This window comes from Pyxicephalus adspersus, chromosome 8 (genome assembly GCF_032062135.1).
Source record: "Pyxicephalus adspersus chromosome 8, UCB_Pads_2.0, whole genome shotgun sequence".
In the NCBI taxonomy this organism is placed as follows: domain Eukaryota; kingdom Metazoa; phylum Chordata; class Amphibia; order Anura; family Pyxicephalidae; genus Pyxicephalus; species Pyxicephalus adspersus.
This window is the reverse complement of record NC_092865.1, coordinates 26087720-26115443: the sequence shown is the minus strand read 5'-3', so window position 1 is coordinate 26115443 and position 27724 is coordinate 26087720. Positions and strand designations below refer to the sequence as shown.

Sequence of the window (27724 nt, the reverse complement as noted above, 5' to 3'; positions counted from 1 at the left end):
TCAGATGCAGAGGACACCGACCGGAGGAAGCGAGAAGACGGGGATCGCAGAGAAGGACGCTGGTGAATCAAGTAAGGCTCCATTTTTTTATTGTTTTACATTGGTTTAGCTACTCCGAGTGCGACTTGGGGTTACTGCCCTCAGCTTCTGTTTTTTACACTCGGGGTTACCACTCGGCAGGTTAATACACTGTAAGGTCAATTTTTTTGGGAAAAGCCAATTAACCTAACTGCATGTTTTTGGTATGTGGGAGGAACCCCATGCAAACACAGGGAGAACCTGCAAACTCCATGCAGATAGTGTCCTGCTCAAGATTTGAACCTGGGACCTAGTGCTGCAAAGGCCAACATGCAAACTTATGAGCCACTATGCTGCTGTTTTAGCAAGGTCACCTATAGGCGTAGGTCTACTTTTCCTTCCAGTAAAAGACTAGAAGATGCCCCTCTTATAACACTTCTGCTGTGCGTTTATTATGTTAGTTTTGACAGTGACTGACTGAAGACTTAAGGGTATTTACATCAAGGTATTGTACTTTTTCAGATTACAGCACAACATTTTTTGTGTATTATTTTTAGGTTTACCACCTGTCCTTAGAAGGGGTGACTGCTTTCATTTTTTGTATTTTACTTACTTTCCTTTATTTTCATCTCAAGATCCTGCCAGTAACCCACTATGTGGTTTATTGATAAAGCTGTAATTCTGACATTCACAGAAACATTCCCTGATGGAGAGTCATTTACTGCTATTGAAACACATAAACCTGGAGAATCTTCCATGTCCATGTGTTTTAATGCCAATAAATGGTTTACCATCAGGGACAGTTTCAATGAATCTCAGATTCACTGCTTCATAAATAGTCCTTTGGGGACAACGATCATTCGCTGTACTGTAGGTATGGGGAAGCAATGTACTTTTTCAGGGAAAGGACTACAAACATCTATTGATTTATTTTTCCTAATAACAGAGTGACAGCGTTTTGTAGTCCTTTAGAGAAAACAGAGAACACTGTCACTGATAAGAGTGCAGCATAGGCAGGAGCAAGATCCTGGCAGGGCCAATATTTTTTAACACTTATCAGATAATAGGGAGCTTATTAGTCTCTTTACACATTAAACATGAAGGGTACATGTGACAATCCCAAAGTTCTGATTGATGAACAGGTAATTTGTGGCACTTTTGAACAAAACATTTTTACTGTATATTTAACCAATTTGCAATAGCGGAAGAAATAGGAGAAATTCAATGTGAAGGTTCACATATCTTTAATTGAGTTTTTAAGTAAATGATATAAATCCGGTCTTGAGCGTCTTGAATGTTCAACAATTCCATGAATTATAGCCATTATCTTGATATACCTGCAAATTAATGTAATATTATATTATATATTATTGTTTAATAGGAACCTTTTCTTTTTACATGAACTAGCCCAATTTGAAAGGCACAATATATTGCCAATACATCAATGCCATAAATGTAATAGGAGGTTCTAAGGTTTTATTATGTATTCTGTAAGATTTATTCAGCGCTAATACAGCGTAAATCTCCAGAAAGTTACTAATCAAAGTGTCTTCACTTTAGATCCAGGCACAGTGGCATACTACTGACCAGCATGTATATTTTATAATGCTTCACTTCAATCACTAAACATTCTTTGTAGAACAATTCAAAGGAAAATTGCCATCCCCACAAGCCTAAAAGTATTGCAGGTCAAAAATGTCTAATTCCAAAGGAAGTGGCTCACCGATACTGCTTTTAAGCCTTACCAGATCATAATTATTTAAACTTGTATTTATTCTGTTCTCATTTCATTAGAATATTAATGAACTACTCTATCAAGTATGGTACATAGTGAAATATTTGGCATACGATGTAACTGCCTGGGATTGTAAAATGATACAAAATTTTGACAGAAGCAGCCACATGAAAAGGGATAACAGCAGTGAAAAAATGGAATTCACAACATTGTCATTTTAATATTGCTAGTGCTTGCAATAGTCTTGAAACCAGTTGAGCTTTACGTTTAAAATAACCTAACACATTCCAGGTGCATAAAAACAAAATATCATGTTAGAATATAGGTTATGGTGAAACAAAAGACCGTTGTTCTTTATTGGGTAAATAGTAGTCTTTCTGCAGAGGTTCAATAACCCCCTGCTTAGTCAGAACTCGAGCTTTCCAATCAGCAGGGAGCTATATGTCTGATACATTAAAGAGAATAGTGGCCCTCCTAATGGGGACAACTGCATCTAAAGGGGAGCAAATATCGCTAGCTGCTAAAGGGGGGGGGGCAGAATTTTCTACTTGAGCGGGGGAACATTGAGCATGTTTAGTTTGGTGCACCTGGAATGTATTTAGCTGGTAAAAATTGAATGTATAATTGTGTCTAAAAAAAGCCAGCATGGTATCAGCATGTTTCTGTTGAGTGGGGCTTCTGTTTAACTTTTTTTAGTTTTGAATACCTTGTGCAATTGTTAAAATTGATGTAAAATTAGTGACTCTTTTACATTTTGGATCTCCCATTAAGATTTATACTAATGCTTTTCCACTCCTTTGTCACCTCGTAACTGTTATTACATTCAAAGTGAAGTGATACTTAAATAGTTATGGTGGTCATTAGAACAGAAGGTAAGTACAATTTGGGCTTGATTTGGTAAAGTTCTCCAAGACTGGAGTAGATTGACTATCATGGTAAAGAATCTGGGTGATCCACTAAACAGGAAACAGATCTGGGCCAGAACTATAAACATTTGAAAAATAATAGCAAATTATTTTTATTAAAATCAATTCCAGGTTTGATGGATCACCAAAGTTCTCCCATGATAGTCAATCTTCTCCAGTAGAGACCTTTAATAAATCAGCCCCATTGCATTCACTTCTTATTTTGTCACAATAAAAATGAGTGAGGCGAAGAATAGGCCCCTTAGTTTTGTTGAGGCTTTATTGTGGCTAGGTTACTTATGAATTCACTTCAATTTTTTTCAGGGTTTTTTTTTTTTCGTTCTAACACGCACAACATTTTGCTACTTAGCTGTTACAAACCTGGACTGGATCAATAATTCAATGTCCATCCAAAGTTTATCACACTCCATATCAGCAGTGCTCACTGATAGTACATGGTGTTTAATTAAGTTGAAAGCACATCTTTCCTTGTTATGGGGTATGACAAAGGTATTGGTTATTTTGACTGGAGAACCGTAAATAAATAGAAGCAGAATGCTTTATGAATGGCTAGAAGCATGGCTTTGTTTTAAAGAAACAATATAATGGTTTTAATTTAACTTTTAAATATTTGAATGTTTTTTAGGCTTTATACATTTAAACAGATGTTTTATATCCTTAATATTGCATAATATTGTTTTAATATGTACAATATTTTACAAATAAAGATTTAAAGACCAATTTCAGCATAATATGAAAAAAAAATACTGTCTAGGTCCTAAAAAGGCAACACCTTCTCTATGGTGCTGTGCCACACAGACTCACTGACCCATTATCCAATGCCAATTCAGCTTCATGCTACCCATTCTTCAAGCTTCCATGTGCAAATTTACATATTTACATTAGTGCCATTCTCAGCAACATTCCAGACCATCCACTACCAAGTACAGAAGAAAAGTAAAAAAAACATGATCAAACAAACATCTGCAAAAAGTTTACATGGTAGTGAGGTTGTCAAGCTAGAATTGGGACTTTACAAAGTACACCCATGGCACAGGTTGCTCAAAGCTCCATTGACTTTTTAAAGAAAAAGGTCAGCAAAATGTGACCTTTAGACTGCTCTTTTGATTGGCATGTCACACTATTTCACACCACACTGTAATCAGTCATAGCTATATCTCATTTATGTACAAAATTCACTGTGAGCTACTGAGCTTTGTAAACACTCGGTTTACAGAGAAGCTAGGGATAAGGGAAAATGTGCAAAAAAGCCAAGAGCTCCACCTGTTTCCTGTTTATGTAAATACAAAACATTCAAAATCACAATATATTTACATGCCTAAGATTGGCTGTGAGAATGAAAGGGAGTGTTATGAAGGGGTTCAGTACCGCTCACTGCCTCCTGCCAAATGCTGCAAATGCTGTCAGCCACCGAGAGCAGAAAAAAGAAAGAAAGAAATGTTTTTTTCATTGTTGTTTTTCATTGTTGCACCCAAAAATAGGGTAAAGAAAGCATGTATTGATGATTTAATGAAACCTAAAAGAGGCACACAAAAGGTTGGTAAGGTATTTAGCAATGATGGGATATCAATTAAAGTGAGGTAGAAGAATGCTTAATTACAAGGTAGTCCCTGGGCTTCATACGAGATCGGGACTGTGGGTTTGTTCTTAAGTTGAATTTGTATGTAAGTCAGAACAGGTACATTATTTTAATAAATGCAATTAGAATAGATATTTGTGTCAACATATTATTAGGCAGCATGGTGTCAGTTACTGTACACAATACTTACTGTAAGTTAATCACAAACAAAGCAAAAAAAAACTTAATTGAGCCTAGACATTACCTTCTGGAGCAAGCTGTGCTTTGATATGCAAAAAGTAACAACTGCAGTTACAAGAGGTTGCAGAACAGCAAAAGATTTCTTCTGAAAGTCATGTGAACCACCCCTCCCCCCAATCGAACCTCCGCCCTGCAAAGGAACAAGCAAGGAAGCCCCATTCGTATCTAGGAGTCATCCGTATGTTGGATGTCCGTAACTCAGGAATTACCTGTATACAAGACAAGAGGGCAAAATTTAAAATTGTTAAATTGGTTTAGTTAATAAAAGATATTTTGGTAACAGAGTATTTGGAACCTAAGCAGGAGCTGCCTAATGCCCTTTTTCACATAAGGAAATGCAAGAAATAATTAATAGATTACTATTCCAAAAACCACCAGATGGATATGACACTGACATTTGTAGACAGATCAGCAAAGAAAATATGCCATCTCTAACTGATTTGTATAATGCTTACTTTGTAGAAGGGAGACAGCTCTTCATGAGGAAGACTTCATGACAGCTAATATAGTACAACACCTGAAGGAAGAAGTTGGAGGCCTGATATATAATGATCAAATGTGATTCATACCAGCTAGTTCATCACTCAGCAAATACATGTATTATTCGCTATGGACATCCACATGGAGATCATAGGAAGAAGGGACAAAATCGATCATCATTGGCCTTCTCAGCTAATGTTGAATGGGCATCATCCAGTGGAAACACATATTTGAGACGTTTAAAACAATTTTTTGTTATGCGAAAAGAGATTGCATTAGGCTTTCAGTTCTAGAAGAATAATATGGGTCATAATACTAAACCAGTGCAAATACTGAGGGGGTTAAGCAAGAGATCCTCGTTTTTTACCCTGATTTTTGATCTAGCATTTTAGACTTTGGCTTACTGGTGTAGAAAGATCTACTAAGGCTTAACAGTGGGGGTAAAACAATTAAAATATTTTGTTGCATACTTGGGATTTTTCTTGTATGAGCCAGAACCTAGCTCTTACCTGTCCAAGATGACAAACCAATAATAGTTTGTGGTTTCTTTGCTGGTTACAAAATAAATGCAGAGAAGTCTACTTTTGGTTCAAGAAGGAGAATATAATTGAAGATAATTGAAGAATTCTTCTAATTTCTAATTCTATTCTATTCTTCTAATTGAAGAATTACATTCTTCTGTGGTAGATGATAATTGTTTAGACTTCTCTGAAGACTTGTGATGCAACATTACAATTTACGGGCCGAGTAAAAGCAACATTCATATTTTATTACACATATTCAGACAACTTTCTTCTAAGCGGTGAAGTAATATATACAAATCACAAAGTGATATGCATAAATGAATAAATTAAGTCATTTTTGCCTTCCTGGGGATGTGTTGAGAGCATTACTGTATGCTGGTTAAGAGTTTTTTCCTCTCACAGAGAGGGATACCTCATAGTAACATTCTAGTATCGAAAATATCCAATATCTTGGAGAAAAGAAGTATGGTCGGTATTCTCTCACAGGCGCTTGTGCAGAAGTGTTGTGTATGAAGCTGCTTCATGATCTCAACATATCCCCTAAGGAAGCCTGTTGGCAAAACCCATTGGGGGACAAGATATTCCTGCCTTTATTTTCAAATAATTATGGATTCAGGTGTATAGACAAACAGTCCTATTTCACATAAATTTACTAATGGGAAAGTCCACCTAATTTAATAATTTATGTATATCACTTTGTGATTTGTGAATATTAATTCACCATTAATGTATGCTTACTTAGATACCTAATACATTTTTGGATTCCTGGCCAAACTACTTTACCACCCCCTCAGCTCCCACCACAACATTTTCTCCAGGGGTATCAAAGGAGAATACCATGATTTCAGTTGATTGACCGCTCTGAGTCTGCTGGAGCTCATGATATTACTTTCAAGATGACGTCCATCAACAGTGTTAGGGTATTTGAATGTCTAAAAAGGAAGGCTTTTAAGGATAGTATACCTAAAATACATTGAAATCACATATACAATTGTGAGGACATTGAGCCTAATTTATTAAGGTTCTCCAAGACTGTAAAGGATACACTTTTATCAGTTAACTTGGATGATCCAAAAAACCTGGAATGGATCTGTTCCAGGATTCAAAATATTTATAACAAATAGCAAATTACTTTAATAGGTCTTTTTCTGGTTTGCAGGATTACCCAGCATCACTGATGAAAGTGAATTTTTCCAGCCTTGGTGAGCTTTAATAAATCAGGCTCATTGTTGTTGGAACGAATGGGCAAGCAATAGGTTCTCTTTATAGATTAATCTCAGAATTCGGTTTGCTTTTCAAACACACTCTGTCTGCAGCCTGCTACGATTGTATAGTCACTGCATTCCTTGTTAATTTTTACAACCCTTATGAATAACAACATAGTGTTCCCATGTATTCAGCTTTTGACATTAGTATTAATGGAAGACATTTTAGTTTTAGCACAATAATATTTCCTTAACTGCTGTTTATTATCTTAATCTTTAGTTGAGTCAGCACATACACATTATTTACCATGTCCATGGCTATAATTTGGTTTTAAGTGTTTTTGAGAATGCATTGTCGTTTTCTTTTCAATTCTCTAAAGCCTTGATGGTAAATATTTTTCCTGGTATATAATGTTATTTTGTGCTATTGTATCATTGTAACTTTTTTATGGTATCCTTCATACATGCAATCTTGGACGTGATTCTTACAATAGTTTTCATTCAAAAGATAACTATACTTTTTAAAATAAAACTTTATTTTTTTTATTTTGCCAAATGACACAAAACATTGCAAATATATACTCTTTCCTCCGTCTTTTCTTTCCTGAGATGCTGGTCTTGTTTTAAACATACACTTTGGTTACCTGCTTTTTGCAGTTTGTGATCTTTAACACTCACATGAGTGCACTGCAGCATTGAATTGATTATTCATGGCTCCTGACTTAAACCAAAAGATTTAGGTAGTAGATGTCTTTTCATGTCCTAAATCCTGCCCAAAGGAAAGTGAAAAAATCTAGAGGCATGAAGACAGCTCAAGCTGCACATCTGCAATAAAAATCCTGCCTTCTTTTTAAAATTTTTAGCTATAGTTCTGCTTTTAGGGAAGATGTTTGTTTAAATAAACAGTTTGTTGATAAGTTTTCTTTCATTATTGTAAAACACATTATTGTACTTATTTCCAATAGCAATATAATAATTTGACACATTTTTTGACACATTTACTTTATACGACTATACAAAGAAAAGACATCAGTTGTACATTGAAAGAAAAAAATTCTATCAGTTAAGGACATTTTTTTTATCAAATGATGAGAAAATGTAGCCTGGTTTTAATTTCATTTAAATTTGAGATCTGTTTGGGTGGCTTCTGGGATTATCCACAGCTCATTGACAGTTGTATCATACCTGCAGATGACAACCTACTAATTTACATTAACCTGCTTCAGGCTGCTATATGATTCCAATGGAGAAGGAGTTCTCTGTTTTAAAGTTAATTTAAAGTGATTTAAAGCTAATAGATTGAGTAACTATGAAATGCTTTTAAAATGGAAAAAATTAATAGGCTAGTTTTCATCCTAGAATACAGTAGAGCAATATACTGATCCAGTGACATTAACCACCTTCTTTTGGGAGGGTCAGGAAAGATGTTTTGTCCTATCTAGCAAACTTTACCATTACAGTTTAGTTTTTCCTTTCTTTAGAACAAAACTGCAGAACTTGTGAAAGGTTTGATTTGATAGACATCGCTCTTTTTAAACTTAATTAACTATGTAACTAAGTATAAAAAATTTATAGTTCAAGATGGAACATCTCCTCTGCTTGATTATACCATTTACTCCTGAGCTAATTGAAGTAATACATTTTACTTACTTAAAGTTAATGATGATTTTGCAGCTCTGGTAAATAATGTAGATAGTTCAAAAGTATCTCACACGAGGTCTCTCTCCAGCTTATTCAGTGTTACTCAAATCATGTGTGCATATACAGTTGTTAAACTTCTAACACGTTTGTTCTTATTTTCTAATATAAGTATACAAATGAGCCAATTTAATATTTATACCAACATAAGGAAATAGAATGCATTACATTTTTTGTAGTTTAAAAAAACATCACAAGGCTATTGTCTGTGTAAACCTCTTCCTAATGGCTGAAAAAAATCACTTAAGTGCCTTCAAGTGATGTAGCAGTTTGCTAGCTTGTTTCTGAACATATTTCAAAGTAGGATCATGCATAATACATTTCTTCTAACAGACCATCAAAATATGCAGCCGGTGTAGGGATAATATTATAAATCCTACAACATTTGCTCACCCAACCATTTCACAAGTCACTGCTGAGTCTGTCCTTATAAAACCTCAAGACATAAATGTTTATAAAAGCTGACATAAAGACCTAAAATACTGTAAGATCACATATAGATTTGCTTTACCCTCTACATTTTCATGCAGAAGAAAATGTTGTTTTAAAGAATACAGTCAAAAGCAGAGAAATAGACATGGTATCTCATTTAGATCTTTCCATTTCTAGGTCCACCACTTTCAGCTTTAAGATATCTACCCATACACGCAATTGAATGTATCCTGCACGATGAATACAATGCAACCATAGCTACAAATGTATCCTTATTTGAATGTTGATGCTATTGCTTGTGGCCTTGAAGGCAAAGCCATCAAGGATGAATTTATTTATATATATATATATAAACCTTTACTTTAAGATTCTACTCTTAAGATTATATTAATGCATTTCAGAAGGTTATACCTATAGGAAGAATAAAAATTATTTCCTAGATGTGAATGTAGTGTAGTAGTTACAATATATTTTTAAGCTGAACTACATGCAGGTAAAAAATTACCAATATTGAAGATATGTGTTTATTAGGGTAGATGGTCCCCAGGTGTCTCCCTCCCTAAATCTTTCCTCCGGTTTCACCCTAGGACGGAAGAGCGAAGGGCAAAGGGGGAATCACTCAGGTTATTTCCGATATGTGAGAGAGACCAGGCCCCACTGACGTAATTTTGTCAGTGAAGGGGCAGGATGGAGAAACCGCATGGGACGCAGTGTCCTAATTGTGCGGCTTCATTAGGAGGAGGGGAGGTGCGTAAGCAGACACCAAGAAGGGAGTACGTGCACCATGGAGTATAACACTGTCCTAAACCAAGCAAGCTATCTATTATTCAAGCTGAGCTGGGTAATATATGCCATAATGAAATAGGTAAGCCCGTTTTACAAATAGCTTTCTTTGAAAAATTAATTCTTATGTGTGTTACAATGAGAAAACACAAGATGAAAAAAAGTTTTTTTATTAGTGAAGTGGTTCAAAAGAAATAGTGTCTCATGCTAGGTGACATTTGTTATTTACTAGAACCCACTTGATTTGAAAAAGTGGCTGCTGTTAAGTGTGGTAAATAATATAGACATCAAGGTGATCAAATATGACATATGTTTGAACAAGATTAATGTCACCAAATAAGTAATACTTAATATAAATAAATATTTCTAGGTGTACCTGTGCTACAAAGTCTATGGTTGCCCTAGACCTGGGTTTTGTTGCATTGTCTGCTGCTTCCTCTCCCCCACCCCCGATGGATTTTTGCAATACAATTTTGAGATATTTTTAAGATATCCACATTTATTGGAAATTAAGTGTTTTCAATGAAATGAGTAAGTGCATACAGCTTTGAATAATGGAATAAAATTAGAAGGCACTGTTATCAATGTTTATTGAAATGAATGTTTATTACATTCATATGTCTCAACAGCATTTCCTGAAGAAGCGGATACATCCGTGAAACGCGTTGAAATTATATGAGACTTTGCCATTGTGACATTTTTATTAATATGTTACATGTAATTTTAACTGTATTGATTTTAAACCTATTGAATTAAAAGTTATGTTTTTCTTTTTTTATTTAAGTGCCCTAAAAGTCCCATGATGTGTTTTGTGCTGGCTTAGGGTAGATTTTAACCCAAACACTGAATGTTTTATAAGCTTTTTTATTATTTTTAAAATACTTTTTATGCCCTATAAATAAAATAACATCCAGAACACCTACTAGAACGGTCCATGTTTAGACACTTTGGGCCTGATTTATTAAAGCTCTCCAGCAAACCTGGAATGGATCTGGTCCAGAATTCAAAACATTTGCTAATAAATAGCAAATGACTTTGAAGAAATCCATTCCAGGTTTGCTGGATCACCCAGCTTCGCTAATAAAAGTGTATCTTCTCCAGCCTTGGGGAGCTTTAATAAATCAGGCTCTTTGTGTTATGTGGTGACAATGTTCTGTCCCTGCCTTTTTTGTATTGTCACTCTGTTAGATCTGCTCCTTGTAGAAACTACAAGAAGTTGTACCAAGACACAATCTGCTGGACCAGTCCGAGAAAGACCTGAGCATTGATGTACAGCCAATAAAAGGGCTACTGTATGTAGACAGAAAATGAATAAAAGAAGTCACAGGAAATCAGCATCACTGAGGTGTAAAAAGTTAAAAAAAGGCAAGTTATGAAACAAGGCAATGTTATGAAAAAAACATTTGGTAACGGGGTAGATTCCCTCTGTTTTATTAAAAGTTTTGCAGAAATTGGGCCCCAGTTCTAAGCCCAGTATTCAAAACCCAACTGCACAGGTTTATGCAGGTCTGCATCATTTTTATTTTTTTTATTGTTGAAGCCATTGTTAACCAAATTTACAAATAATCCGCATTCAAAAGGGTTATTCTATGTTTGAAACTGGGAGATCCTATTATCTGTTATTATTTCATAGCTGAAAACTTTTCACCAGTTGTCCCAGTTTAAAATTTTCTTGCCTCAAATATTATTCTTTCTTGAGATAAGGCTAGTAGAGCTAATTTACCAATTGTTTTGTATATTGGTATGTATATGATAGTAAGTGCCTGAGTCCTATACTTTATTATACTTTACAATTACTGCTCATTAGTAGGCCAACGACCTTTACAAATTGGACTTCCTACATTTTACCTGGTTGAGTTATATTATTATCATTAAGATAACATAAGCCAAGAGAATTATACAGAATTGACAGAAATGTGTATCAAATGGTGTTTACTCCATTTATACTTAGATTTTTGAATACTGAAACAGGAATGGAAGCTGTACAATCTAAGTTGTTTCTATAAAAAAATAAAGGTAAGAACTCTCTATATAGAATACACAAATGCTTATATACATTCCATATGCTTTTTCCTATAAACGCATGGTTTGTCTCCTAATTATACTACATAGATGATAGGTAGATCCCATAGACTACCCTTCCTATTAAATGAAATACTACATCCAACATTGAGTACATACCCACCAGAGTTGCTGGGGTATCAAAAGGTAAACACTTTAACGCTTCTTTTCCTAAACCTGATTCCTGAAGGAACCAAGAGGTAGCTCTGTGATAACTGCACTCCACTAAGGAGAAAGTTGACCCTTTATAAATACTTATTATCTTGTTTTTTTTCCTTCTATATTGGGATATATTAACCAAAGGAAATATGTGTTCAACTCCTAACTCACAAACAATCATGCAAGGTAATTGCATTAGCCCATATTTCTTCTACCAGTACTAAAGTAAAAGAATCAAATCAAAAATTAAATTGATAGAACGCTTATACATAGGGCTTGTTTTATTAATGCTCTCCAAGACAAATCAACCAAAGACAATCACGGGTGAACCTGGGTGATCCACCAAACCTGGTCAACGATTGAAAATACTTGCCAACTAATAGCTGATGTTTTAAAAAATACATTGTAGGATGGCTGGATCATCCAGGTTCTCCCATGATATTCTTCTCCAGTCTTGGAGAGCATATAAACACCAACTTTGACCTAGCCTTCAAAACACATACGGAAGATGCGACCAACCAGGCCCCTTTAGCTATAAAATAGCTGTAATGAACCCTTTTTATAGTAAAATTGCTGGATTATTAATTCTTTATTGGCTCTTGTGAATAAACTGCCCAGGGCAAAGGCCATGAACATCATTTATGTTGTTCTTTATTTCTGGTAGAAAACTTTTTATGTTTAGGATTTGAAAAACTAATTTCCTAATGACAATTTAGAATTTTGAACATTACCTAATTTTCAATTCTAAGGATATTGGTCATCAGGACAAACAAAATGGTGAATCTCCCTAGTAGGGACACAGAAGACAATAAAAACCTGACAGTGGTTCTCATCTTTCCCTATTCATTTGAAAACTAGAAAAAAAGTTATTGGTGTAGGGTTTAAATTTTTTTCTTACACTTGCATATCTAAACAATATCTGATAGACAGCGCCTCTTCTGTGAGCTTATGGTAAAGTGGAACTAAATGGAAATATGCTGTTGACCTCATGATAATGGTTTTGCTGTGTTCTATGGGTTCCCTTGTTTTTCCTTATTATTTTCTCTACTTGTTTGTTGTATAATTCAAGGGCTCCGGAGGTAATCATTATCATAAAGTTTGCAATTAAAGGTGATTCAGTTTCCCTTCTGCTAGTAAATCTAGCCGAGCAGAGATCACACTTGCATATAAAACAAAAATGATTTGCTTCATGGTTGAAATCCTCCACATTTCCCATGTTTTATGGAAGGCGCCATAAAAGTTTTATATATTTCCACACAGAAGAAATAAATGAAGAAAATATGCAAAGATAACATGTTTATTTGTGAGCAGATTCCAATTGTATAATTGTATCATCACAAGCGTGTAGAATGAAGCCATACAAGGTCATACAAGCATAGTGTAATCACTCGTACATCTCATTCATCTCTTGTCTGGTGCCTCTTATTTCCACATTATGTGCTCCTGTATTATAAGCAGCATTCATCTTGGCCCAGTTCAGTTCACTCATATACATAAAAGCAAAAATATTGCTCAATTTTCTAGCTGATCCTGTCATTCAAATGCTTGTCTTGTGAGTAGAGAATAATCAATGCAATGAGCTGTACACAAGCTCTAAAGCATAAAGTGGGCTCGGTTCCAAATCATAGATTTGCTGTGTTTTTCTTTTGTCTCGAAAAATAGATCTTTATCCCTATGTAAGTGTAAAATTCCATGGAACATTACCGAACATTACAACATTGTTATTTAGCTTTATACTTTTAACTCAAGTGTGAATTGAAGTGCTTTCAAGATTTTAGACTAAGTGGAGGTTGAAGCTAAAGTAGTCAAGCCTTATCCAATTTTCTAACACAATGGCTGTATTAAAAAAAAATGCTGTAAGCATAAAAAACAATTAAGTTATGTATTCATTCAAAGTATGAAATATATTTTTTTATATAACTAGCATTTATCCCTAAACTCTCCTGACATATGCCTTTGTGTACCATTGCACTGCAAAACTCAGAATGGGGAGAGAGCAGATCAGCATTTTAATGGCCATTTCAAACTTATGGTTGACTACAGTGTCAAGTAAAACAGTTTACATACTTACATTAAAACAGTGTTTCTCCACCAAGGTTCCTCCAGAGGTTGCTAGGGATTCCTTGAACAAAGAGAAATATGTGCCTCTCAGGTCAGGTTAAGTGACTCCAACTTGACAGAAATGTAAAAGGCATTCTTTCTACTGACTGCAATGCCAATATACTATGAGCTATGGATATAGTAACTATTGAAGGGGTTGACTGAAGACCTGAAAGTTATTTCAAGGGTTTCCCCATGTTAAAATGTCAAGAAAGGCTGCACGTCAATGTGTGATTTATTTTGTTCCTGGTGATCAGCTGAAAAGACCATGTTGTCCTGGATAGAGATAAATACTAATATTTTTACATGGTCCCATTCCTTTTGTACTGGATAAATCTTTTTTTTTTTGCCTGCAAACATATTACATTTATTTTAAAGGTAAAAAACATGATGTGCTATGAGTTTACCTGTTATTTTCTCTATATGCAGACTCCTGAACACACAGGTCAGCAAACAAGAGCCTGACAAGAAGGAAATTATGGGTAAAGATTTCTTGATTTACATTGACTATAGTGAGTCAGTAACAATAAAAAAATAAAAGAATTGCATTTTTATTGCTGCTCCCCCCAATATTACTGTTAATGTGTGTGTGTGTGTGTGTGTGTGTGTGTGTGTGTGTGTGTGTAACCCGGTGTATACATTCTGCTATTAAAGATTAAAGAACATCTAGATAATGCCTAATGTAAAAATTATAGATATGGAACCCTAGGGTTCCTCCAGGGGTTTTTAGGGGACGCTTGAGCAATAGAGCAGTTTGTGACTTTCGGTTCAGTTTAACTGATTCCAATGATCTCTTTGGCCATTTGTAAAGGTGACATTCTTTCCAATGGCTAACAGTATAGGAGGCATTCTTTCCAGTGACCACTACACTAATGTGTTGTTAGCTGTGGATATAATACCAACAGCATGGGTTCTCTAAAGACCTGAAAGTTATTTCAAAGGTTACCCTATGGAAAACAGGTAAAAAAACACTGATTTGGAGAATATGTTAATAGTGGATCATTTACTGAATGGTTGAAATTGTTACCCATGTAACGGTAAAAATCTGAATGAAGTAAGTTTAATATTATTAATATTTGTACTTTCATAAAAAATGAAAATATTGATGGTAATCAAACAAAATGTCACATGTACCTACCCATGACATCACTCTTTCTTTATCCCATCCTTCCTTACGTCCTTTTAATACCTTAATTTGCCCACATAAGCATGTTCAGGATTTGTGTACAACACAATACTGCTCACTTTAAAATAAGACATTAGGACTTTCTTTTTTTATTAGTTTGAGTTATCTTTATTAAATGCCTTACATTAATGTAATGCTTGATTGTGTCATCCTCACATTTTTTAAAGCTCAATAAAAAGAAAAAACTTTTTGGATACACGTTGCAATGTTAACTTAAAATGTGCACTTGCTGAAATAAACTATAGTTTACCCTCACCGGAAAGTTGAAAGGTCATTCTAGAATGACTGGCACATATCTACAGAGACCATTTATCTTGATCATAGAAGGGTTAGGATAGAAGCTTTGTTTAGATCTCATGTGTTAAATTTCCAAGTGATCAGCACAACTGTTTGCAAGAAAGCAAACTAAATCAAAATGCAAAGCATTGCTAGCACTTGGTGTGATTATATGTGTAAATAAATTACTTAGGCTACAGGAGATTTTCAAAAGTATCTTTGGAAAAGTAAATCATAGAGAATCTAGGTTACCTAACAAGGCTGATGACTACAAAACAAATATATGGTTTTGCTAACCTTGTTTGATTATGCAGAGGGAGAAAGCATTGTCTTGATGTCTGAAACTCTCTGAGTGGCTTTCATCTGTACTCTGTAGAATCTGCTCATAGAAGAAAATCAATATTACAAGACAATGTTTGTTCCAATATGTAAATACAAAACAGCCCTGCCAACTATTTCAACCTTTCATTTTATGCCATTTGTGGCTCTGCCTAAGGTAGAATAAATGATAAATCCATTCTATTGATTCACTCAGGAACTAATAGGGCATTTTGTAACATTAGGAATATATGGTAAAGATCAAACAAGACTATAATTAGAAATGAGGGAGGGACTGCTTGTACATATCACACAAATGATACCTGGTATAGTTAGTCATTTGATGTCTGTTAATGCTCAACTTTGGTGGAAAAAAAATTACCTAGTATTTTCCTGTTATCTGGCAATCATTTACCTTTCCTGTTATGTTCACCTCTTCTAACTTTACCTTAAGTTAAACATTGACTTAAGTTTAACTTTGACTTAAAAAATACAACATTCCATGCAATTATAACAAAAATAAAAAATAAATTACTCCTTCTTGTCCATAATCAGAAGAAGCTCCTATACGAGGACTTTCTATTAAATATTATTAGTAACTCACTTTTATTATGGCTTCTATGGTAATCCTCTCTGTAAAACTCTAGCAGTTTGAAATATTTCATTGCTTGATCTGCTAGATTAGGGACAGGTGAGACATCAGGGATCTATTAGACTCTCGATCTTGACAACCTGCCCTCTCCCCAACACCATCATTTTATCCAGTATCATCATCTACTTCCTGGACCAGGAGGACTGGGCTAGAAACACAACCACCGAGATGGATGTGGTGATGTCATAACATTACTATTGAAATCAATACAGAAAGCACAGCTTCCAGGACTGACATCATTGCAACTTTAGCAGCCTAACCTCTTCTGGAATAACATTTTTGGGACTTTTTTGTCTTTTCCAATTTTTTATTTTCAATTCAACTTTAGGACTCATTGTTCATTTTACACATCCTCACAATGAGGAAAAAAATAATTACGAATTTTTTTTCAATAAACATCTTTGAGCATTATTTCTGATGGAAGTGTCATATGAATTTGAAATATTGTGCATATTTATGCTCCAAAAAATATTTGTCTAAACAGTAGAATAGATGCACATTTTAATGACTGAAGATAGTTACTCAACCTGTGTTGACCTCATGATTAGTGTTGGTGTACGAATTCGGGCTGTCCTTATATTCGACCGGAAAATGGCTGTTAGAATTCGGGTGGACCCGAATACAAATGGGGATCCCATGAAGCTTTAATGTTGACCAGTTATGAAATAGAATCTAAATAAATGAACAATGATACCCGTTAAGCAAGTCAAGGAAAACTTCAACCCCCCCATAACCCCCTATCACTCTCTTGATAATTACCAGTTCACTAACAAAGTCCAAAGAGAATGCTAACTTGAGCAGCAACCTCAACTAAAGATTGCAGCCTTCCAAATATATTCACTAGCCACTTTTTATCAGACCACTGATACTGATGATGCAGAGCCAAAAACTAAAACAAAAAATAAACCCCTCATCCCACTGTTAGTAGGCAGGTCATCTGATTACAAGTATAAATGATTCCATATTGCACCATTGATGTCAAATTTTACTTTACGACTCCCAAGTCGAAATTGCCACTGACAATGCCTTATTCCAGTCACCAGCAAATAAAAGCACTCCTCCTGCAATTGAGATGGGGTATCAGCAACTTCACTGAGGATGCCTAGGAAATGCACTGCACATAAAACTATATTAAACATAGAACGCAAATTGCCTGACTAAATATACTACTAATAAGGAGTTCACCATCAAATGATTGATGGTTGTAACCAATCCCACATAATCTTAGTGAAGAACACAGAATGGATAACTAGTCAGCTCCACATAAATTCTGACACCATCTCCAAAAAAGTAAAGCAAGTTATACTCCTTGGTAAACTTCAATCTTTCCAATCTGCCTGAAACCATAATCCATGAAAATAGACCCCAAAACTGATCCAAAATGACCTCCCCTTGAACTCAGCCAAAAATTCAATCAAACTAGAAGATCGTCTATAGGTGATCACATCAACCAGAAAAATTGATGAGGCTCCTTTTATCCAGATAGTAAAGCCAACAGTTATTTTCAAAATATATAGCCCATGGACATTACCTTACAAATTGAGCCTCCCTAAAACGGACAGTAACTCTCACAAAGTAACCTTCTTTTTAAGGTAAAGGGTATTACGTGAATAATGTAAATGTTTGTTAGGTGGGAGCCTACACGCCATGGCCAAGGAATCGATTTTCATACCCAAAAACATTAAGCGAACTGTAGGCCCCTTGACTTTATCAAGTGTTAATGGTACTCTAAATTTTTGAAACAGGTTGCACAACATACTAGGTAACCTTTGACATTTGTTAGAATTGTCTAAACAGATGCATATCAAATCATTAAAATAATGAACCAGTCCTGACACCCAACAAACCACTTACTCCAAGGAAGTAACAAATGGCTCCCCTGGTTACTGATGGACACAGATGTACCTTCTTAACAGTAATGCTTTGTATGTTGGTAATCCTACTATCTGCATGGAGTGAAAGGGGCAGACATCAGCCTTGCACTCTTGTTCTCCTTTTTATGTTTTTGTCCAGGTAACTTTTCTACTGAACTCTTCGGCATTGTGAGTCCATAAATCTACAGTATTCCACCTCCTTCCCTGAAAAAGTGATTTTCATGAAATACATCAAGATAATGACTTGCCCTGTCTGGTGTCCCTTTCCTTTAAATTTGGTTGTCTTCATATACTCAAAGAGCTCTACGGACCTTTAAGCATTAGGGAAATAGTTACTTTATTGCTTTCAAGTGCCAACTGTGGTGAGCATTTCTGGAAAATATTTTAAATAGTGGTTATGTTTCCACTTTTAGAAAGTTTGTAGTAACATAATTGCAGCTGATATGATAGAAGAACTGTTTCTCTCTTCTTTATATTGGATGCCTTTAAAATACTACTGTATTTCTATGCTATGTCTCATGTAATGTGTTGTTTTCATTTTTTTTGGATTTTTTATTTTTTGACTTTTTTTGTTAAAAAGTATAATTAAAATAAAAGCATGACAGTGAAAACATAAAGTGATGTTGTACCCAGATTATGAACAATATAATATATACATATATTTAACAAGTAAAAAAAGACTTTTCGGCAGTTACCTATTTTTTTAAAAGACATTTAACGCCTCTGTAATAGTTTGGCAAGTTTTGTGAACTGGTAGTGTTTTCTAGCAGTACAATTTAATTCCAGCAAAATATGGTAGGTTATAACCAAAAAATCAAAGTATTGTTTTTGACAGAGGATTTTATGGTTTCACAAAAAAAATTTATTTTCTTTTTTCTTTCTTTTCTTTTTAATACAATTTATTCCTAATTTGCATTCTAATGCATATAAATAAGCAGACGTGGCTGCTCCAATGAAAGACTTATTATTTACTAAATTGTTACACCATACGGTAAATTGACAGAGTAACAGCAATTGACTTTTACATATATGGAGACTAAATTAACTATTCTCAAGTGCATACTTTTTTTTTAATACAGAGCTTTAATATATATTTAATTAGGCATTGTTTTAACTACATTTTTATAAAATAATACTAAAAAAAAGTGCCCTTTCAGTTAGTACTTGTATCAATGTTTTAAATAACAAAACCAGAATAGAATGTTCTTTTTTTTTTTTTTTTAAGGAAGGGATTAGCATTTAATTTCAATCATCTAAACAATGATGTTCCAGTTGGTGTCTCAGAGATTGAGGATTTTATTAATATTCTAGATATGCATTTGCGTTGCCTCTGGGTGCTCTGAAAAGCCACTTAAACGGCACTTAAAGCAGCACTACAGGACCAAATTGATGTGCATCAACCATTTACAATGAAACTTGATTATTATAAAGGCATACATATTTGCATAATTACATGCTTGATTTTTGTTATAATGCTGCATCCACCACAAAATGTTTCTTCCAATTTCATCATAAAGCCCCATCTGCTGTACTGTTTACTGAACTACAGTAAAAAAATAAGCTCTGGAGCACATCTTCATAGAAAGGACACAAAGAAAAAGCCTGAGTTGTAGAGGCCTTTTTGATGAGTTGATATGCAACACTGCTTTTGCAAATGAAAGTTATTTCCTTGTCTTCATATACAAAAAAAATACAAAAACAAGAAATGTATTCAAGGACAGTGAAAAAAGCCATGCACATCAGACCTTTTGATCAAAATCTAAACATGCCTCTAAAACTGCAACGTTACTAGCATGTTGTGTTTTCTTGATGCAAGACATGGAAACCTTCCAAAGTTTCTGTGCAACAGGGCTTGGAAAATAAGACAGGTCAAGCAGCTGAAGGAAAGAAAGCACAAACTTTGAAATAATGTGAAATACAATCTTTTAAATAAACTCTGTGACCCCTGATTACAGAAATGGCAACCAGAGGTATCATCTTTGGATGCAGATGACTTCAAAGATATCTAGTCTTGTTGTTTTCTGTAACTAATTTCAACTAAGGATAAACTAACTTAATACAAAAATGTTTATAATAATTATTTCACCCTGGTTTGCAGGCTCCACCTGTATAATGTTGGCCTTGTCAACTAGATATATGTCACTGTCTTTTGGGAATAGTGGAGCCTTATGCCATTACAATTGCCTTGAGTACACTACTACGGATACTCCTATTTTAGGCTATAAAGGCTGTTGTGTTGCATTGGGTAAAAAGGACGCCCCTAGACTAAAGTTTTGTTTCCATTAATGTAATAAACACACTGTTTATCTACTTAAATTATTTGTATTTTGGGGTGGCTCATGATTGGAACTACCAATATCTGGCATGTCTGTTTAGAGGGGATTGCTGTACATTGGAGGCATTTGTTTTCCTTAGATGATGAGCCTGATTTTATAAAGCTCTCCAAGGCTGAAGAGGATATACTGTCCAGCATACCTGTAATGAATTTCTTCAAAAAGTAATTTGCTATTTGCTAGCAAATGTTTTGAATCCTGGACCAAATCCATTCCAGATTTGCTGGATCACCCAGGTTCACTGATGAAAGTGTATCCTCTCCAGCCTTGGAGCTTTAATAAATCAGGCCCGATGTGTCAGGGTTCTTCTTCTTACTTCACATTCATTTATTGTAACGAGGCTGGTTTAAGTGGTTGGTCCTCTGTTTTGTAGTTATTGTAGTTAGTTTGCTGATGTTTGTGTGTGCTAATTAAAAAAAATTCAATAAAGTGATTTTGTTTAGAAAAAAAAGGAAAGCTGCAGAGTGTGTAAACTGTAGCCGCTAACCTCTCTTCCTCTTTTATAGCAGCCTGATTTTCATCGTGGCCCAATGATTTTAATACCTTGGCCTAGAAAACGTAGACCAAAAGAGACACCAAAAATGTATCAAGAATCCCTGATATATTACATAAAATTATAGATTTATTTATTTCATTTTATACCCTGTTACATCTAGCTAGCCTTTGTCCATGCAAGCTGCATAACATGTGAATTTTACAAAGTAAGGCCTGGAGAGAATTTTGCATCGCTCCTCAGTTTTTACATAAATACATAATAATTGTGAAAGTGACCTGTCAATAAATTCTGTTTAAAAAATTGGATGTTATTTTTCATGGTTTCTTGTTGTTTGCTTGTGTCCCCACACCACTACCTGATGTGCTATTTCAGGGGTAAGCAAACTAAAGAACTTGCACTACAGTGGGCACACAAAGACATTTTCAATACCAGCTACGATATCAATAGTCACATGTCTACAAAAAGATTTTATGCATGAAAATTAAGATGTAAAATTTATCAAACTAAATCAAACTTATCATGCTACAGCCTTAAAGTCCATAAGTCTGTGCATATAATTATTTTACAAATATATGTGTAATAAAAACTACAAAAGGCCCACAATACAGTGTAAGGGTTACCTGGAAGCCAATTTACAACAAATAATTCAGAAGTATAAGTAATAAAAATTATCACCCTACGGCCCAAACCGAGAGAAACTAAACCATGAAATACAGGAGTGGGAATCATACTGAAAATGTAAATTCCATTTATTGATCTGTACACCTTACAATAAATATGAGCAAATGAAATGTGTGCACCTGTTCATATAATAATAATATTTACCTTCCCATTAGTAGTAAAAACAAAATTGAAAAGAAACTGTACCGCTATGAAGTGCTATTGTTTACGGGCACACCATTTGTATAATGCTTATAAATTGACCTTCATGTAGAATAGGTTGCAAACCCCTGTTGTTTCTTGATATATTTAGGAAATCAATAGCATAAAACAATAATGCACTGTTATCACATGATTGGCTTTTTCTATTTTGTTTTATTTTTTGTTACCAAAGTTTCCAATTTTCTGCCTTTATGACCTTAATTTGAGTCTAAACCAGCCACATAAAATAAAGGCCAACCCACAATTTTTTTAATCCAAAATGGGGGATAGTGGCCAATATTCCTGTGGATAAGATATGAGTGGATTTAGGCTTTGGTACTTGGACTTAACCAGTTGGGGAAACAATATTACAAAGTAATTCAAAAGAACACAGAAAAAGACCCAATTACCCAGTACATAGCAAACTAAGGTATTACACATTTCAATATGCCCCCTAATCAGCATACTGAATGCCATCCAGGTTATACAGTATGCCAAAGGCAGCGGAAGGGGTTGAGCAAAGCTATGAACCGTAAAAATGGAAAGCTAGAAAGTAACTCTAGCAACTATACATCTAGGAGTTTACCAGAGACCACAAGATATCTAATAATCTCCCCAAAAGCACTATAATAAGTCATATGTACATTAAAGTCTATTAAACATTGAAACATCTGAAGAAAGTGTATGCGCATAAGAAAACATCTAAAAAAAGGGACATGCGCTACATTACTAACTTTAGCTATCTGAAATCCTGGCCCAAAGACAAGCAGTACATATGGCTCATCCTCTTTTACCCTTATCCCTAAACACACCCAATATCAACACAGGGACATAAGCAAACTGGAGGCGAAGCACATTGGATTCATGGAGTAAAGTGCAAACTAACATTCCATTCAATAGGGCATGTAATGCATATGCATGCGCATCTCATAGTAGGGTCAAAGGCTTTGCACCTGTTAGCATACACATGCGCAAACTATCCACCCCCCCCTATACTAGATGGAATGTACATTCATATCCCACAGCTGGACTAAACAAAGCACCTAATGAAATAAGTGTGGCTGTGCGTTCCACATCTAGTGCTCTAGATCAAATATAGGATGCTAAAGGTGAGAACCACAAAATATCAAAAATAACATTGTGACAACTTCACAACACAATAATAACTAAACCTTATTAGTTCTACATCAAAATTTGAGGTGTACAAATAAATAAGGGGATAGATTGATCTAAACAATGTTCCCAATGTAGGGTTACCACTCTGAGGCCATGTAATATTAGAATTTAAAAAAATCCAAATTGTCCACCCCAAAAGCTCAAGCTTACAGTTTATAAAATAATTTATGACAATGAATTTTATCTTGTCCATCCAGCACTATATTGTATAATCATGAAACTTATACCACCATTTCAAATTCCAAAATCAAGCAGGGACAGGAATTAGGTGCCCAACGTTTCAGATTCAGTGCTAAACCTTTATTCAGGATCCTTAATTTCCACCATCTGGGAGAGGTCTATATGGGAATTAAGAACACAGCCATGAAACTTGAACCTTGAGCAGATGGAGATTCAATATTATACATCTGTTTCATAATCCACACTTCCATACACAAATGTCCAACCCCACCATAGTTTATTAGTGAATATTACTGCATGTTAGGTTACTTGTGAACTTACTTTCCTGCAATTTCTAAGTGATCTAGGCATGTTTCCATAAAACATCATGAATTTGTCATTTATTGTGACATTTAACCATTGAAACACAACTCTAGTGTGCATTCCCTTACTTTCTTGAATTTCCTGATTGGCTAGGCTAATGTTAGCCCGAAACCTAGCGCTACATTACAGCCTGGTCTTTACTCCTTGAGTAAAATTACTTTTCTGCCTATAAAAATGTTTGCATGCCCTAATCCTTGGAAAAAACATGGTGCTACAAACACTTTTTTGACATTCTTATATGGTCAATATTAGTAAACATATTCCTATAAATAATTACAAGATGAAATAAGTACTGTACTAAATTCACTGAAAAACCTTAGCTAGGTATTTACTGAAAAAAGAAAATTGTTAAAGTATTCTTGATAGTATCTGCACATTAACTCTGTATCAGTTTTCTGCTGCTGAAATTCATGGTACAAGGAGCAGATTAAATATTATGCATGAAAAATATGACAAGTCTGGAAATAAGATCTGGCATTTGCTCATCATTATTCTGTTGCATACCTTGCTTTCCATAGGGAATATTTAAATATCGACTCTGTAGCATTCATCAGACCTACAACCTGACATTCCAACCTACCTATTATCACTACCATTAAAGGGGAACAATTTTGTTTGTTCACTTCTATAGATTGTGTATGTTTATTGTAATACTGACCTGAAATACATTTTTTACTTGTGTGCAGGCTGTTATTACAATTGCAACTTTTCTTCAACGGTCTTGTTGATGCACAGTGACCATTTTTATGTTTTATAGGTTTAAATAAAGAATATTTTTACTGTAAACTGTACATTTGTGTGAGTGTGTTCGGTAGATGTTTTATTTATTATCAATATTGTTTCACTAACACAATAAAGTCTTACCTTTTTTGAAGTCATCATAAAGAAATGCAGCTCATCCGTTAGCTGACAGCTTTATAGTGTACCATTGTCTCATTTTTGTGGAATTTTAAAGATAGCTCCATGCCTTATCTGCTGTCTCTACAAGAACTTGCTATTTGCAATGTGTCTGTGGGTCATCTGCTAAACTGTTGAATTAGAATGTATTGGACTCCTTTGACCTTAGTTTTTTTTTTCTCTAATTCTTTTAATATTGTACTGTTTATTGTATGCATTTTTGTCCTTATATAATTAAATATCATACTGTTTAGATCTTCATTAAAGTGTCTGTTATCTCTGTTACCAACCAAAAGCATATGTAAACCAAACTCCAAAGTTTATTATATTATAGCTTATTAGGCACTAGATGTAAAGGCTGCATTTGTTTTCTTTGTTCAGGTTTATTAGTCTTCATCTTGACCTGGTGATACTGAATATTTTCAATCCCTTAGTGGCTACACTTTCTCCTCTACTGTATCTATGGAGGAAGCCATAAGTGTTACACAGGCTAGATATCAAACATGTTCTCTACTTTACATGGTAGTTAAAAAGACAAGTAGTTTACTCATGAAAGATAATATAGATTTCACTTTAGTTTAGAACTTTAGTTCTGCTCACATGACACTACATTTCTGGCAAGTTCAACAGGTATTTTTTTATACTTGCTCTACTTATTTGGGAAGAAAATTAATTCAGCTGCCACAGACATCTGAACCTGTCAAAAAGCATTTCTGATGCTGAGAATTCTTTTGCTGGCAAAATAAAGGCACCAACTGCCACTGACTTTTTTTTTTTTTTTTTTGAGTATTTCAACACACATACAATAGTTATTAGCAACAGAAGAAGTAATTTGGCATCTAACTGCACATTAACTTTTAAGGGAAATTCTCAACTTTTACTTAGAGCCCGAATACAGTTGTGCATTTTCGTTCCCTGGTCCAAAAGACGTGCAGCACTTTTGGCACATTAACACGCATGTTGTTTCAGTAGTCTTTATTATCTTGTATTTATGCAGTTCCGACATATTACACAGCTCTTTACAAAGTCCATAGTCATTTCATGGACTGTCTCTCAGAGGGACTCAATCCCTATACCATGATCATGAGCCATTATCCCAGTCTAAGGCTATTTTCAAGGGAAGCCAATTAACCTTCAAGAATGTTTGGAGATGTGGGAGGAAACCGGGAAAACTGCCTACTCAAACACATGGAGAATATACAAACTCAGCAAACACTGGGCCTACTTTATTAAAGCGCTCCGAGACTGGCTAACCCTAAGTGTAAGTGAACAGCTTTTGTTTATGAAAGGGCTTTCTGTTGTGTTACATTAGTAGCCAGAGAGGGCCCTACCAAAGAGGTAGTCAGTGGCTGAGCTGGGCTAAGGTTTGTTTTTGCTATTTTGTTTTTGTTGTTGTTCACATTGGGATACAATAAAGCACCCAGGCAGAAGCCTGAACTGATCGTGTGCTGCCTTATTTTGAACTGCTGCAAGCCTGTTGCTATAAGTAATCCCGCACAGGAAGCTCGCTATATACAGGTAGTCCCCGGGTTAAGGACATCCAACATACAGACGTCTCTTAGATACGAACGAGCTTCCCTGCTCGTTCTGTGCAGGAGGGAGGCTTGACAGGGGGGGGGGGTCAGCAGAACTTGCAAAAGAAGTCTTTTGCTAAACGCGGCTGAGGTTGTGGGTGATCTTAAGGACTGAGCTCTTTCTGCAGCCTCTTGTAACTCTTTAATGATTGAGACAAACTCTGCAGTTGTTTCTTTTTGCATATCAAAGCACAACTTGCTCCTGAAGTTAATGAACGTCTAGGCGCCATGAAGTTTTTTTTTTTTTTTTTGCTTTGTTTATGAATAACTCACAGTGAAGATTTTATACAGTAACTGACACCATACTGCCTAATTATATATATATATATATATATATATATATATATATTAATATTTAATATAGTATTGTCAAAAACACAGACTACTACTTGTGGACATAAATTTGAGGGAAGTAAAACTTGTTTGTACAAAAGTACATTCACTCTATGGCTCTATTCATGTGATCTATTCCTACTTCGATTTTTATGAAATATAGAATTATACTTTGACAGTATTATTGTTTTGCAAGATAGTACATAATCATAACAACTACCACGGGACTTTAGAAACAAAAAGTATTATTGAAACTGAAACTGAAGCTTCTCACTCTAAATTTATTTTCATTAGGAGTACAACTTCTGGAATCATCCTGAAATGCGGCATGGCACCAAACCAGCCACAAATATGACATACGATGAAATACGTTTATAGGTTTATGAGCAAGTTAAGAATATACATAACAACTTGATCATGTCTTAAGGGAAACATGTTAGCTAGTAGCAAACAATGATGCTGTCAGTGGATGTTTATGCAGTAGGAGCTGTAAGTGGGATGGATATTTTATGGTGCATGAAAAGTAAATATATAACCAATTTTCTAAAGAGACAACACAATGGCTAACAAAACATAGCATTTAAAGTGTAAGCAAACCTAAATAGTGAAATAATTTTTTTTAATTCCCCTTGGGTCAATATTTTATATATTTTTTGTTCAGCTTGCATAAACTCTAAGTGCCCTGTTGATGCCATTGCTATTATTATGTGACCTGCCTAGTTTCTACTTTCAGCCTTTGCTGTTCAGGATCACCATACAACCGCTAACAGCTATTGCTTTTCTAATATGTAGAATGCAACAGGGCACCACCTGCTTATCCAGTTTCATTTCTGTATATTGGTAATAAAAGTCAGAAGAAAGATTGTGTTTTGTGTGGCAAATCAATATTATATTGTGAGTAAATGGTTAGATGAAATAATAATTTTCATATGCAAACAATATACAATGCTTTTTTGGTATTTCCCATACGTTTGGTCATGGGTTGTTTGACCAATTAGCTAGACATACGAAATCCCTAAACAATAAAGAAAAAACTTCTCGTACTCGACACGTTTCACCAATAGGCTTCTTCAGGGGATACATGGAGACCCATAGTCGAAGTTTTTTAGTTAAAAGATGTATGATTTGTTAAGAAAAGGGTGTTTCTGTATAGACATCTATGCTAAAATCTAACCAAAACAACCACTAACAATCACTTTGAAAGGCAGTTATTGGGAATCTCTATGGACCTTTAGACTACTCTTATTTGCTTTTCATACTCTTCA

The 27724-nt window shown here is 34.8% G+C and overlaps 1 long non-coding RNA gene across 1 annotated transcript; it reads right to left on the bottom strand.

Moving 5' to 3' along the window:
• Positions 1-1245: 1245 nt before the first annotated feature.
• Positions 1246-15774, bottom strand: LOC140336211 (uncharacterized). Its single transcript, XR_011921837.1, has 4 exons — positions 15700-15774; positions 14348-14401; positions 13912-13962; positions 1246-1355 (listed from the first exon to the last, which is right to left on the bottom strand). It is a non-coding gene; the product is annotated as an uncharacterized lncRNA (long non-coding RNA).
• Between the last annotated feature and the right edge of the window lie 11950 nt (positions 15775-27724).